The sequence below is a fragment of the Paramisgurnus dabryanus genome, chromosome 24 (assembly GCF_030506205.2).
Source record: "Paramisgurnus dabryanus chromosome 24, PD_genome_1.1, whole genome shotgun sequence".
Lineage (NCBI taxonomy): Eukaryota > Metazoa > Chordata > Actinopteri > Cypriniformes > Cobitidae > Paramisgurnus > Paramisgurnus dabryanus.
The window spans coordinates 13,404,746-13,420,225 of NC_133360.1; the positions used below are offsets into that span (position 1 = coordinate 13,404,746).

General features: G+C 38.8%; 1 long non-coding RNA gene across 1 annotated transcript in view; it reads left to right on the forward strand.

Annotated features, from left to right (window-relative positions):
- Window positions 1-2,504: 2,504 nt before the first annotated feature.
- Window positions 2,505-15,480, forward strand: part of LOC135721804 (uncharacterized) — a 30,176-nt gene continuing 17,200 nt past the window's right edge. Inside the window, exon 1 of the long non-coding RNA XR_010521580.1 lies at window positions 2,505-2,665. This is a non-coding gene — a long non-coding RNA (uncharacterized lncRNA). The remainder of the gene's footprint in view (window positions 2,666-15,480) is intronic.

Consider the following 15,480-nt stretch of genomic DNA (forward strand, 5'->3'; position numbering starts at 1 on the left):
AGGGAAGTATAGGTTTATACAATTTTTTCCCGGATTTTTAAACAATTGTTGCCTGACCTTAGGGTTACAGTTGGGTCATTTTATGTTATAGAAAGTTGTTCTAACCCCAAACCCACGCGCAAATAGTAAGAAAATAGGAACCAATTGAGTAACCAATACGTAAAACTGACACGGAAAAGAAAGTCCGTGGTATGGGCATGGAAAAATGCAGAGATCCGTGACAATGACACGGAAGAAATTAACAAAATATTTCGTGACTATAACACGGAAATTCGTGAGATCAGGTTGTGTTGACATGTACTAATACACACTTACACATCAAAAAAAAAATCAAAAACATGAATCGCACAATAGGTGCTCTTTAAACTAGGGATGCACCGAATCCAGATTTTTTAGGTTCGGCCGAATCCCGAATCCACCGTTTAAGATTCGGCCGAATCCGAAACCGAATACCGAATCCTACTCGCATCCTTATTCCATTAACACAGTAAAACACATTAATGAATTATACAACGTCCACAGCATGTATTTTTCATTTTATTTAATTTTAACTGTACATTATGCTGGGATGACAAGTTGGAAAACTATTTTGACATTACCATAAGCCTATGCATAATGAAAGCGATGCGTTGCGACACGCTCGTTTTTCCAATAAGCAAGCAGCTCCGCGCTGAAAACAATATTTAACTTTGAGTGAGAAGCTCCGCTCGTCAATGTCAGTTTTCACACGGCTGTCCAATTACAATGGAGGAGGGGCGGGACATTACCACAGCAACCAACCGGCTCACAGCTGAAGCATCACAGCTACCAAGCGCTCGGCTGAAAAACAGCTGGCATTTGGTGTCCTCAAGGCGTTTTCAGCCGTGTTTAAAAGTTTTGGTGTGTCCAGCCCCTAAAGCTCACCGAAAGAAAAAGCTCATCTCCACGTCAGCACCCGATGTGTGTAATCAACAACCGCGTGACGTCGACCAGCGTAGCGCAAGCCTAGGATTCGGTTCGGTGGAAAAAAAATCTAGGATTCGGCCGAACCCGAACCCCGTCAAAAAGCCCAGTATTCGGCCGAAACCTGGATTCGGTGCATCCCTACTTTAAACATATCATAGTATTTTTCATAAAATATTTAAACATATCTAAAATATTTTAACATTTTCAATCTTAAAATTTTCACTAAAAGTTTGAACTGTTCAAAAAGTTCAAACAATTTGCGTTACAAATTTAAGTAATTTTTTAAGTTGATCCAACTTTTACTTTTAACAGTGTACAGGAACTTTATATTATTATAGACAAAATGGTAGCCAAATTGAAGCCACATTTTTTAACTACATCAATAAATTATCAACTTAAACCTAATACAACATCGTTTTAATAACCTGAGCTCCTGAAATAAAAACATTAAAATATTTCCATTTTTATAAAATTGCTATGAATTTTTGCAAATACATATTACATAAGCCTCTTTTATATTTGCAGAAATACATTTGAATAAATTTAGACATGAATGAACCAATCATTTGTTACTTGCTAATGGATTTCGGGTGGAAAGCATTTGATTGGACAAGCCTCCGTGTAGTGCAGGATGAGTCATCAATATTTTTTGGGCACATTTTAGGGGCTGTTTACACTTGGTATTAAGATGTGTTTTCATCAATCGGATCGCAAGTGGACGAGAGAGACACATTACGTTTACACCGGATATTTAAGTCCGTCTCTTTTGTCCACATTCGTCCGTAAGACGGTGGGCGAGTCGCTCTGCTGTCATTCGAACGCGAGCGGGAGTAATTATGAGTTTATGGACGCAAACTAATATTATGTCCGCTGCTTGTTTAGCTAATAATCATGCTGCACAGAGTTTTGTACGTGTATATGTTAGAGCTTTCTCTGAATTTTCAGCGCAATTGATGAAATAAGATTGCGCAACTTTCGCACGCTTTCAAAACGAAACTACGGAGATCAGCCGCTTTAGTTTTATCAATGAAAGGCTAAAAATAGTGCTGTTCACCGTGTGTTCACGCCAGAGGTCAGAAAAGACGTAAAACTTGTGCTCAGTACCTCAGATTAGATAAATGGGCGGAGAGAAGGCGGTCGCGTGTGGCTGTTCGAACACATTCAACCACATGGGCGTTTACACTACGAAAGGAATCCGATCGAAAGGGGTTTCGACTACCTCTGAATGTAGATGAAAGTGGTCGAAAGTGAACGCATTCAAAACGTTTTGAACACCGTTTACACCTGGTTTACACGAAAACGCATGTTAATGCCAAGTGTAAACAGCCGTAAATGCATTCGGTCAGCATTAAGAAACCAATTCACTAAAAGCCCCACAACTCAATTTTAATTTCATGCCATTTAAAAAAAAAATCTCTTAATGATCATCATTATTCACCTCATCCTTGTTATTGTGGACAAAACCCAAACCTCTTTGTAAACAAACATTTTTGTCAGTAATGTCGTTGACGAGATTAACGGCGCCTCGAGCTTTGTCTTGTGCACCATTAAGGCCCGAACGAGTGTGTGTTGTGTTGTTCTTTCTCTCTTTTCCTTCTCGCTCTACCCCACCCTACGGCTGTCAGAGAGAGGAGTGTGGGCAGCATTGTGATAGGAATAGATGTTCCCCTAAGCGAGACCTGCAAAAGCCATTTGAAATCTGCTTGATGGAGAACAGTAGGTAAGAGTGTGGGCTGCTTGCTTTTTTACACTCTCTCTCTCTCTCTCTCTCTCTATCTCCCTCTCTTTCTGTCTTTATCTCTCTCTCTTTCTCTCTCGCCCCCCCAACACCACCCCTCCCGTCTGTTGTTCCCGTCGGTTCCCCCTCACCCGCCTCTTTTCTTTATTTCGCTGTCCTTTTTTTCACCTTCTCTGCTCCATCGAGCCTCTCTGCGTTGCGCCACTCAAAGCGCTCCTCCATCTCAGGTGGCTCGAAACGCTCGCTCGCCCTTTCTCCGTCTATCGCACGTACTCCCGATCTTTTCCTGTCCCCTCTGTTTTTCTTTCACTTTCTTTTATTTTTCATCTGGGCACGCATTCCTTTCCACCCACACTCGACATATTCTCTAAATGATTCCAACTGTCTGGGCCCTGAGCCTCTTCGAACACATGCACATACACAAAGCTTTAAAGAAAAATGAGTCCTTAAAGGCTTTTCATATATTAACCCCCGTTTCCCACAATGCTTTGCCTCACTCTGTCCCTTCGGTCATTGACAAAACAATGATTTGCTACTTGGAGGAAAATCTATGGAGTGCAGGATGAGTCATCAATATTTTGGTCTAGAAAAACTGTTGTTGTTCTCAAAAGTTGCGTAAATACTGTCCGATTGTGCTCACTGGCCCATACTCCCTCTCTCTCAAGTATGATTATGTTGTCGAATGATGTCATTACTGATGTTGTCATTTATTTCAGTGAGTAAGCTTTAATTCAGCTTTTTTTGTGGTAAAATGCTTACAGTCTGATCAAATAATTAATTGTGAAAAAGCTTCATCCATCTAACTGGTAATGTTAAGTTAAATAATGCGCATTGTATTTTGCACTACTTTGCATAGCATACATGTGTGGCAGTACATAATAGTATAGTATTATAGTATAAGCATGTTAGTATGATATTCACACGGCACATGGTTTCTCCTGCTCTGACCTTCATGGGTTTACCGAGTTTTCTCATTTCCCCAATGTTGCATCATTGCTCTTTCATGTTTCCTCATCCTGTTTTTCTCCTTTTCCTCTTATATTTTTTCTATTTTCATCAATAATTGAGATTTTGAAGTCTCTGTGAATAATGCAAAAGGTTGCAAACATAAGCGCCAAGCCTGTGATTTTAGCTGTGAACGTCTTTGTTTTGAACTATTAAAGGGATAGTTCACCCAAAAAAGAAAATTCTGTCATCTTTTACGTGCTGTCATGTTGTTACAAACCTGTATAAATTTCTTTGTTCTCATGAACACAAAGATAGTTTGATGAATGTTTGTAGTCAAATAGATCAAAGGCCCTATTAACTTCCATAGTATGAATTTTTCCTACTATGGAAGTCAATGGGGCCTCTGATTACTCCACAAAACATCTTCCTTCATGTTCATCATTACAACAAAATGTATACAGGATTGTAACAAGTAAATTATGACAGAATTTTCACTTTTGGGTAACCTACCTATTTTATACATGAATCTTTGTGGCAGTTTCCCAGACAGGGTTTAGATTAATCCAGGACTAGGCCTTTAGGACATTTAAGTAGTTTTTACAAACATAACTTACAAAAAACAATACTGGTGTGCATCTCGAGACAATGCAACACCACTGATATATGTAAAGATTCATCAGTTTAAGGTGTTTTTAAATGAAGGCAGCTCAAACGTGCATTTTAGTTTGGGACCAGGATAAACCCTATCCGAGAAACCACCCCTTTGAGTCTTAGTGACACTACAGTTTATGTAAACAATTTGGCTTCTCGCTTGCCTCTTTCTGCCCACGTCTTTCAAATCTTTCAATTGAATTTCGCTCTTTCTCTCTGCGACTGAGATTTCACGCGTGCATGACGGAGTCTCTCCAGCTAAAAGGGAACCACAGAGACCACCATCGCATAACACAGGATTTCGCTCACATTTTCCACGCTCCACAATGATGCTCACAATCGCACAAAGTAATCCCATCCTCTTAAAGGGGATCATATTATGAGATTTTTTTTAAGATGTAAAATAACTCTGTGGTGTCCCCAGAGTGCTTATGTAAAGTTTTAGGTAAAATACCCTACATATAATTTATTATAGCATGTTAAAATTCTCATTTTGTAGGTCAGAGCAAAAATGTGACCCGTCACGGGAACCAGTGACACAAGTCAGCAGCACAAGTTTCGAGATAATGAGAAAGAAATGGTTTTTTCTTTCAAAATTTGTGATTTTCGTTTTATTGCAGAATCTGTTAGTTGAGATCACGAAGAAGCCTCTCCATGTTTGAGATAGCAGTTTATGTATATTTAAAAGTAATCGGCTTGTTTTTCCAGAGATTCTATTGTGCAGCGGGGGGCGTCATTGTCTGTGTGTATTTACGTAAAAGCCCCCAAAGGGAACAGCGTGACAACTAAATAAGGATAGTTCACCCAAAAATGAAAATAATGTCATTAATGACTTACCCATATGTCGTTCTAAACTCGGAAGACCTCTGTTCATCTTCGGAACACAGTTTAAGATGTTTCAACGTTAGATTTAGCCTGAGAGCTTTCTGTCTCCTTCATTGAAAATCTATGTACGGTTTCCATGTCCAGAAAGGTAATAAAAACATCATCAAACTGTGACATCAGTGGGTCAGTAAGAATGTGTTGAAGCATCGAAAATACAGTTTGGTACAAAAATAGCAAGAATTACGACTTTATTCAGCATTGTCTTTTCTTCCGGCTCTGTTGTGAAGTCACATGACTGTAGTGACGCGGCTGACCTATCCCTCAGACATGACCTATCCCTCATTATACGCATTTGTGGACAAAAATGGTCATTGGATGATTCACACATCTGAAACAGACTGGATTCGACTTGTGATCCCCACAAAGGTAAAAAGTCCTGTTTATTTTTGCATGTTGTCATCTGGACTTCTGTCACAAAATACTACATATGATGCTAGAACATCTGTATCTCAAAACGGCTTTACATGGGGTATGGCTTAGCTAAATGAGATGTAAATAAGCCCTATTGTCTCTCAAGTGTTAACTCTTCTTTCTCAATTTTCGGCATTCTCTTTCTTGAATGTGTTATATTCAAATGGCCACAACTTCTCCAAATCTTATCAGATTTCTATGTTTTACACATCGTTGGAAAGCTTAGAAACTGCACTTTCAGAATCTGTGAATAACTCAAAATGCCCCAGATCCGACTTGTGTCCCTACTTTCCGTGACTGGTCACAAATGTGCCGTTTTAGGTGTGTCCTTTAAAATGCAAATGAGCTGATGAAATGCAAACACTGATCGCAATGATTTTGGTTGTTGCAATTGAAACTTAATTGTGCTGTCAATTATTTTTTTCTCTGTCTCTTTCTCTCTGCACTAAATGGCAGTGCCGTGGTTGGATAGTGCAGATTAAGGGGCGGTATTATTGTAATTGGCCTTGCTACCTACCTCACAAAACAGGTGAAATCTGAACGACCTAACTTTTCACATGCTTGCAAAAAATGGTTTACCATAACCAAGTTACTGCATTGATCTTTTTCACGTTTCCTAGGTTGATAGAAACACTGGGGACCCAATTATATCACTAAAACATGGAAAAAGTCAGATTTGATGACCCCTTTAAGATATGCATTCTGAGTGTTGCCTTGCAAAAACTGTCTCTTCATTACTAATAACCTTGTATTCCTTGACACCTGGTCTAGTTTTTTGTACAGTGTTATATTCAAAAGCTAACAGACTTGTGGCAAATCTTAGTAAAGGGATTTTAGGAATTTAGTACTAAAAGCTGCAATAAAGCTTGATTTCATTTTGTGTCAAATCACTTTCTCTGAATGTTTTAAGGTAATGGCACTTTGGTAGTTTGTGACTGAAAACAAAAAATGTTGAATATGATGGTGACGGAATTTAGTTATTAAATTTCTCGGTTGTGATAAGACAAGACATCAATGAGCACATTTCAGTGGTCCAGTTGAAATACAAAATTTGCTCACAGTCTGCAAACATATTGCGTATCAGGGAGTACTGACTTTTTTTGTAACACGAAAACAATAAAGGGCTTGATTTAAGTTTGTTTTGATTTATTTTTGAATTATTTTTAAATTCCCACAGTTCCAGTTGTGTTATTTTATCCATTTATTTTATTATTTTATTATTATTATAAATGTGCAATAAAGATAACTTTTGACTGGTAGTGTATAAAATCCAGACTAAAAACATGCCACAATTTTTTTTTTAAATCATCTTAGTCATAGGCCAGTTTCCCAGACAGGCCTTAGTTATATTAGGACATTTAAGTAGTTTTTACAAACATACCTTACAAAAAAACAACACTGGTGTGCATTTTAAGACAAAACAATGGCACTGATATATGTCAGTACGAGGTGTTTTCAAATTAAATTAATTAATTTTTCATGTTTTTTCATGTTTAATTGTTATAATTGGGTCCCCAGTGCTTGTATCAACCTAGAAAATGTGAAAAAGATCAACCCAATCTAAGTTTTGGTAAACATTTTCTGCAAGCATGTGAAAAATAGCTAATTGAAATTTGGCTCCCCTTGTGATGTCAGAAGGGGAATATACCGCCCCTTAATCTGCAACCATATTCAACCACGGCACTGCCATTTAGTGCAGAGTTCATTTGCATTTTAAAGGACCCAAAACATTTTTGCTCACACCTACAAAGTGGCAATATTTACATGCTATAATAAATTATCTATATGGCATTTTGAGCTAAAACTTACCATATGTACATATTGGGGACACCAAAGATTTATTTTACATCTTAAAAAAGTCTTGTGAAATGTTCCCTTTAAGGCACCTCAAACATACATTTTAGTATTTCCCTGTCCGGGAAACTGCCCCTAAGTGTTTAAAGGTATAGTTCACCTTAAAGTCATCATGTTCTCACCCTTATTTTGTTCAAAACCTGTATTAGTTTCTTTCTTCTGTTAAACACAAAATAAGTATTTAGTATCTGTTTTCCTACTATGGAAGTAAATGAGTACCGTCAACTGTATGCAAACCATCATTTATCAAAATATCTTCTTTTGTGTTCAACAGAATGAAGAAGCTCACACATGTTTAAAATATCATGAGTGTGCGTAAATGATGACAGAATTTTCATTTTTGGGTGAACTAGCCCTTTAAGTTCACATCAAATTCACCACAGCCCTCTCTCGGGAACAACTTTGTTTACGCTTCACACCAAAAACACTTTTGAACCTCTCGGCAGACGCATGTATATACACACTGTTGAACGCTGACACTATGTGACATCACGCTGACATCACTAAGTGTTGTTTGTTTGGTAAATAATGCAGGTTTGTGACGAAATTCTTCTACGGGATCTCGCACTCACTGGCTGTTCCACGGGTAACAGTAAACAGTTTGCTGTTTTTTCAAATCTCCACGTAAATTACGCTCGTCGCTCTTATGTTTGTAATGACGGCTGGTGGGGAAAAGAAAACAGAAATGCTTCTAATGAGCAAACAACAATAAAACGATCCTGACTCGTCATCTCACGTTTCCGAACGAAAACAAATCTTTGGAGTTTGTCTTACAGGATACACAAGCAAAATCCTCCAATCGGCACGCTGTGTTTTGAAAAATAAATACAGGAGACACGCCGAACTCCTAAGGGGTGCAGATTTTGTCACGGATAAGTCAGGGGTCGAGTTTGAAAAGGCTTGGGTTTATGGTTGACTGGTCTTTTGCTGACCGGCTCACTGTTAAAAACACAGCGAGTTTCACAAAAGAGAGGTCTGAGAAGTAGGCAAACAGATGACTGCTCTTTCAAAAAGGTTGAAGGGGGCATTTAGCTCAGGATCCAGCTTGAAGGTCAAACCGAAATGGCTGTGTGCCGGTAGCTAATGCCTGCGGTGTGTGGTCAGCAGTATCGCTCCCATTCAGAGCTTCGCACAAAGGGAACTGCCTCAACTTCCTGTGTTGGGGACAGTACCCGTTTCTGCATATCTGTCTTTTTTCTTTACACGAGTTGAAAGTGTATTGTTCTGAGCGTTTGTGGTTCTGCGTGTCAGCACGAAGAAGCGCTTAAATCTTGCCACACTTGGCTGCAAAGGTCAAAGCGTAACAGGAAATGGCCTTCATCTGCATGCGCTTGCAGCTCGGCTTGTTCTTGCCGTGTCCTATATTTAGTACTGCAGCGGTGCCGGACGCTTATCTTTACAATATCTTACCTGAAGCATGTCATGCAAATGGTGCCACGTCACCGCCGTCCTTTGGCTCGCCGGTAACGTGCGTTTACATACAGCGTGTCCCGCTTATCCGCCCACGGGCTGTTTTAGCTTCACAGCGTGTCGTCACGGCATGCCATCTTTTTTATTCCCTTTTTGAACAGACACTTTTAATGCGATGGCTCGCCTCCCAGGCCTGGCGTGCCTACAGCTCCCTCCTGTATCGCCACTGGCCAGATTCCCAGCTTGTGTGCTCTGGCAGAGCGGCCTTGAAGCGTCAGCCGCTTCCTTGCAAAAGTAGCAGCCAAAACTGTTAGTCACCGGCCCCGCTGTGACACAGTGATGACTGAAAGGGCCCGGGGCCAGGCCTGAAGAGGTGGCTGCTTGCGCTTGTAGACTGCATGCGTGTGGCTGATTTCCGGAGGAAAGAGCTTGGCATTGCGAATACCTATATCAACATTTTTCAGAAGCTTGGGAAGTAAACAATGGGGGCTTTTTAGCACAAGGTTCTCCTGTACCAACTCTGTTATGGGCGAGGTGAGAATGACTCACCCTGCAGTGCCTGAGAAAAAACAATCTCAAAGGAGATTTCCCAATAGTTTTTATTACAGCTTTCATATCTCAGACGGTATAAACAAATTACAGAATGTTATTAGATATAGACTCGTAATCTCACATACAGTATGTATCAAGTTTGCTTGGTACAGACTGCAATAGCAACAGCAGGTCATGGGTTCGATCCCGGGATCACATACGTATAGCTTGAATGCACCACTTTGCATGAAACCATCTGCTCACATATTATTATTTTAGAGATACAAACAAGAGCTGAAACCCAGATTTGCCAAAATAAGGAAGTCTGTATGTCAAAGTTAATGTGACCATAATTTAGTGTGACCATATGATTTTCCTTATAAAGCTAATACAGTGCCCATATTCGCCAAAATAAGGAAGTTTATATGTCAAAGTTAACGTGACCATATTTTTTCTCCTTATAAAGTTGCATGGGCTGTGGCAGCTACATAATAATTTTTTATTTTGCTTGCTTACATTTTTTATCCATATCAAATATTTGTGTCTATTTTAAGAGAAACAGATGGTTAACCCTCCTTAAAGAGCAGCACTGTTGATCACCAATAACATGTTGTGTTTTTTATATACTGGTCTACAGCATTTTATGCACATGTGCCTTCCTTTCAGGCTTCTTGCATTGCCGGCATCACCAACAATTTTGCTGGTTAACCCCATACAGCAAAAAAAGTTTTTCTGGCCCAAAATATGTTTTAAATATATTTTAAATACATTTTGTAGAAAGTTAAGCTTAATTATATTTATATACTTATTATTTACTTATTATATACTTAAATATTTATTTATTTATTTATTTATTTGAAAATATTTAATTATTTATATATTCATATATATTTCAAAATGTATTTCATGACAACAAATACATTTCTAATTTTACTACCTATATAAATTAAAAATTATAAGTATACTTTTGCACTTGAAAAAATATATTTAATTGTAACCTTTTCAAACATGTTGTTTACAGGTTTACAGGTTTGTAACATACACAGTTTTTTTTTAATGTGAGGTGAATTTAAAAGCTTTAAAATATATTTCTTTTAAAGGGGACATTTCACAAGACTTTTTAAAGATGTAAAATAAATGTTGGTGTCCCCAATAAAGTTTTAGCTCAAAATAACATATAGATAATTTATTATAGCATGTTAAATTTGCCACTTTGTAGGTGTGAGCAAAAATGTGCCTTGATTGGATAGTGCAGATTTAGGGGGCGTTATTATCCCCTTCTGACATCACAAGGGGAGACAAATTTCAATGACCTATTTTTTCACATGCTTGCAGATAATAGTTTACCAAAACTTTTCTCGAGGACGCACGACGTGAAGTTCGTCACAACATGTATGTAGCCCGTTATGTGTGTGGTTCGTAATTTCAAAATATGTGTTCGGCGCGTCGAGTGAACCTTTGTGCAATCACGTGTTTTGCCTGCTGCAGACGTGTCTAAAGGGTTTATGATAATAAAAACGCTTGCGTTAGCCAGATACTCACATAATCTCATATGTAATCAGAATTTAGTGTAAAGGAAGTGTCTTGCGTGTATTTTGTGAATGTAAGCGTCTCTTCTATCATAAACAGTTTGGAATGTGTGCAGCAGGCACTTATTTTGACAAAATACGTGATGCACATGGTTCACATGACACAACAAACACATATTTTGAAAACACGAGCAACACACATGACTCTCCGAACACTTGTATTTGCACCCCTCAGAAGAGCAGTCACCAGCCGCCTGTGATAGAAGCACTGGGGACCCAATTATAGCACTGAAACATAAAAAAATCATATTTTTATGATTTGTTCCCTTTAAAAAAATATTGGTGAAGAATTTATTTTTGTAAACATATTTTAAAATAATTTGGGCACATATATGTTTTGTTCGTTTTTGTATATTTTAAAATTTTTTTAATTGCAAGCAAATAAAGTGTTTATCTGGGTAATCTCAAACTGTACACACTGTTTCCACGCCCGTCACCCTACAGACCTTGCATTAGCATCTAAACCTGACCTGCAACCGATGCGGGGGCTTTGTAACAGCAGAGCGGCCGTTTCCTCTGTGATACGTTGCGACACGGTGAAATGGAGAAAAAAGATAAACAGAAAACGCAGCAACACGCGCTCAGTCACCTTCAGATGCAAAGAAACCCAATCGAATGGAGGGGCGGGACGGTTTGTTATGACACCAAACATGGGGCCCTCTGGAAAAACAGATAAAAGTGGAAACCGGAGATGTCGAACCATACGAATGAAGAATAAATAACCTCCAGCAGTTAGAATAACATCCACTTATAAATTCAGCGCATATCAGTGCTGTTTTCCCAACACATTTATGTTAGCAATAATGTGTAATTTGTGGGCACGGAAATTAGTTTCATCCGAAAGAATGTTGTAAAATAACTCCAAACGAAACAAAGTGATTCATCGTCGAGCAAAAATTGTAAATGAAGTGTTGAAGTTTGCTTCCTCAAAATACTACTGAGGGCATTACACAAAGCCTTCAATTCTCCTTTTCAGTTTTGCTTCGTGTTTCTGTAGCTCAACTGGTAGAGCATTGCATTAGCAGCGTAAAAGGACGTAAGTTCGAATTCCAGTACACCTCGAATGCATATTCAAATGTTTTAACACAATGTCCCTATAAACCAAACATTTACATGCACTTACAAAAACACACATACGATGCCTAAAAGCTTTCAAGGCCTAATTTTTACTGTGTATTTACGATTTCACAGTGCCGTTAGATGACCAAATGTTATGTGGGTAAATTAGTGGGACAGTGTATAATGACTTTGTCTTGGGGTTTGTTTAAGGTCAGGACCCTTATGTGTGTTGACACAGCTGCATGGGGTGGCACTGCGGAAGAAAGACACAGGGAAGTTTACGTAAGGCAGGTCTGAGGCCAGGGTCGGCACCAGTCACGATATGTCTGGGTGTATAACTTCTGCACAATGGACATCCACAGGCCGTCGGCTTCCTGTTTTGCTATAATAGATGTTTATGTACGAAGTGTTGAGTGTGTTTGTGTTAGGGTGCGCCGGGTGATTTGATAGGGTAGGGCTGTGATGGCTACCTGCATTTTAAAGATCCATTCTCCAGGTCCATCTTTCAACACTGTCATCAGCGCTATCATGGGTACGGTGCCTATATCTACAGGGTTACAAGTAGAGGAAGTGAAGGGGTGATTGTGTGTTCATCAGTTCTTGAGCTCAACCGCTGCTGACCTTTATCCTTTACAAACTTCCTGTAGGTGTCTGTATTAGAATATCGGCTCTTTGAAATGCAAAAGCACAACCTAGAAGGTCATGCGACGACTGCTAACGTTTCATTTTCTTTGGTAACCAAAAGAGAGATCGCATTTGCATAACAAAATGTGCAATACAGTACGTTCAGAAAGTCTAAGAGAGACTTTTAGGAGTTTGAAAACATTATGGTATGAAATGTAAAATGAATGAAGAGTCTGCACGATTTTTAGGTTACCAATTCAAATGTAAGCAAATTTGTGAGATTGATTGTATTAACTCTCCATCTAAAGGAACAGTTTATCCAAATATTAAAATTTTCTCACCTTTTCACTTTTTTTCCCCCTTTTTTTTATTGAACTCAAATAAATATTTATATGTTAACATGTCGTCATGTTATCTTTTTATATGGTGGGTCAACATGGCTAAGCCTTATAAAGCACAAACCTCAAGTTATCCAAATGACTATAATGTCTTCTGAAGCAAAACAATACATTTGTGAAATAAAACAATTCACATTTTAAGCTTATACAGCAATTTATATGTCATGTATGGAAACGTATAGATTAGAGATGGACCAATCGTTCGAAAAAAAAGCACATTTTCACCCCATTGACCATTATTTTAAATCAACCGATTTGGTGCGATATATACTGTCAATCAAAAGAAAACAGGAAAATGCAATGAATTTGAGCTCTGTATAGAAAATGTAAAATGTTTATATCATGCAAAAATTTGTCATTTTGGGTGTGTCCTTTAAAATGCAAATGAGCTGATGAAATGCAAACACTGATTACAATGATGGTGGTTTGGTGAAATTGAAACTCGATTTTTTTCTTGCTTTCTTTTTTGCACTAAATGGCAGTGCCGTGGTTGGATAGTGCAGATTAAGAGGTGGTATTATTATAATAAGATCCCCTTCTGACATCACAAGGGGAGCCAAATTTCAATTACCTAATTTTCATGCTTGCAGAGAATGGTTTACCAAAACTAACGTCGGATTTCCACCAACTGCAGATCGGCTCTGCTGCGTTACGGCTCCGCACTCCGCCGTCCGCCAATACCCACCAGTTCCGTATTTGTTGCAGAGCGGATGCATGATGAAGTGACGAGGACCCATGAGGTCTCGCAAATTCACATGATAATCACGCAATATCTAGTTCTGTCTCCGCCCATTATGACGTTAAATTATGACGTTTTGCTGGACCAGCCCAGATCACAACACGACATCTCGCGAATTCAGGTATGATGACGTGATACAGTCATGGCTCCGCCCTGCAGAGCTGTCCGGCATCTGACCAAAATAGAAGCTATGCGTATTTGTGCCGGAGGGCTGCGGATGGCCGGAGCTGTGACAGATTCGGAACGCAGTCAGTGGAAATATACACATAGACTTGAATGGAAACCGATTTACTCCGCCGCCGTTCCGCAGCGGATCTGCAGCCTTTCTGCAGTTGGTGGAAATTGGGTGTAAGTTACTGGGTTGATCTTTTTCACATTTTGGCATCAGCAGATATCAGTCTAAATAATCGGCTGTCGCTATTGGTGGGAAAATGTAATATCGGTGCAACACAATATGCGTGTTTCATCACAAGACACGCAAGAACCAATGAGATTTAACATGATCACATGTCCCCATATTTAAACTTAACACGACGTTCTGTATGTTGCCATAGATTTGCGATGTATCGATTGATAAATAAGCTTAAAATGTATAATATTGTTTTTTTCACAAACATTGTTGTAAAATACTGTTTCACTTTAAAAAGTAAACCATGAGAGAATTTTCCTTTTCGGATGACCTATTCCTTTAACATAAAGAGATACATTTACCACTAAATCACACAAGATACTTTGTAACATTCTTAGATTATAATGGATCTACATGTTGTCCACAAACCTGTGGAGTTCATGCATATTCTCATTAAAGCAAAATTTGGACATGTCAAACAATGTAACTTTTCTCAAACGTGTGCAGGAATGCAGTGTGATTGCCGATTAGCATTTCAGAAAATGCTAATCAGCAATCAAACTGCATTCCCGCACAGGTACCGATCTATCATTTCAATTTTAACAGCAGGTCATCCGGTGATCTGTTCAGACTCATCGATGATGATCGTGACATCCTGTAATTATCGTTTAACTTTAAGCTTTGTGAATGCTTGACTGCTCGCTTTTCAGCACTCCACCCATGGTGCAAGGATTAGCATGCAGACGTCAGGACGTGACGGTGTTCACCTACGTGAAATGGTCCGTGAAGAGACGCGCTGATATGTCCGGTATCTCCTGATCGTTTTGCTTCAGTTGACATTTCGGTCCCATTGTTCGGTACTGCCTATGTGTTAGCGGATGGGAATATTTGGGATTTGGCAGTGATGACATTTGGATGAATGGAGCTGGGTTTGCATCAGAGGTTACTGGGAATACTCATTCGTTTCAGTTGTGTTACTGTACGGATCGCTTGCCAGCAGCTAAAGCCGAGCAAATGATAATTTTGCTTGGATGACGAAATACCTTTGTAGGAATGATGGGAAAGAGCCTAAATAAAGTTTCATTTATTTATTTGTTGATAACTGTGACCCTGTCTGGGAAATCCAGACTGACTAAATTCTCAATCTAATTTTTAGATGAAGAGCATCAAAGTTCATTTCGGTCATTAATTTCAATCTTTGACATGAACTTACTCAGTCAATATTAAAGAAATCAAGGTTATATTATTAAAGAATGTTTTTTACATCATGTAGGCTGATTTTATGTATAAAACAGTAAAACACAAAAATTCCCCTTTCACAAGTCAGCAGTGGCGGATCTAGACCATTT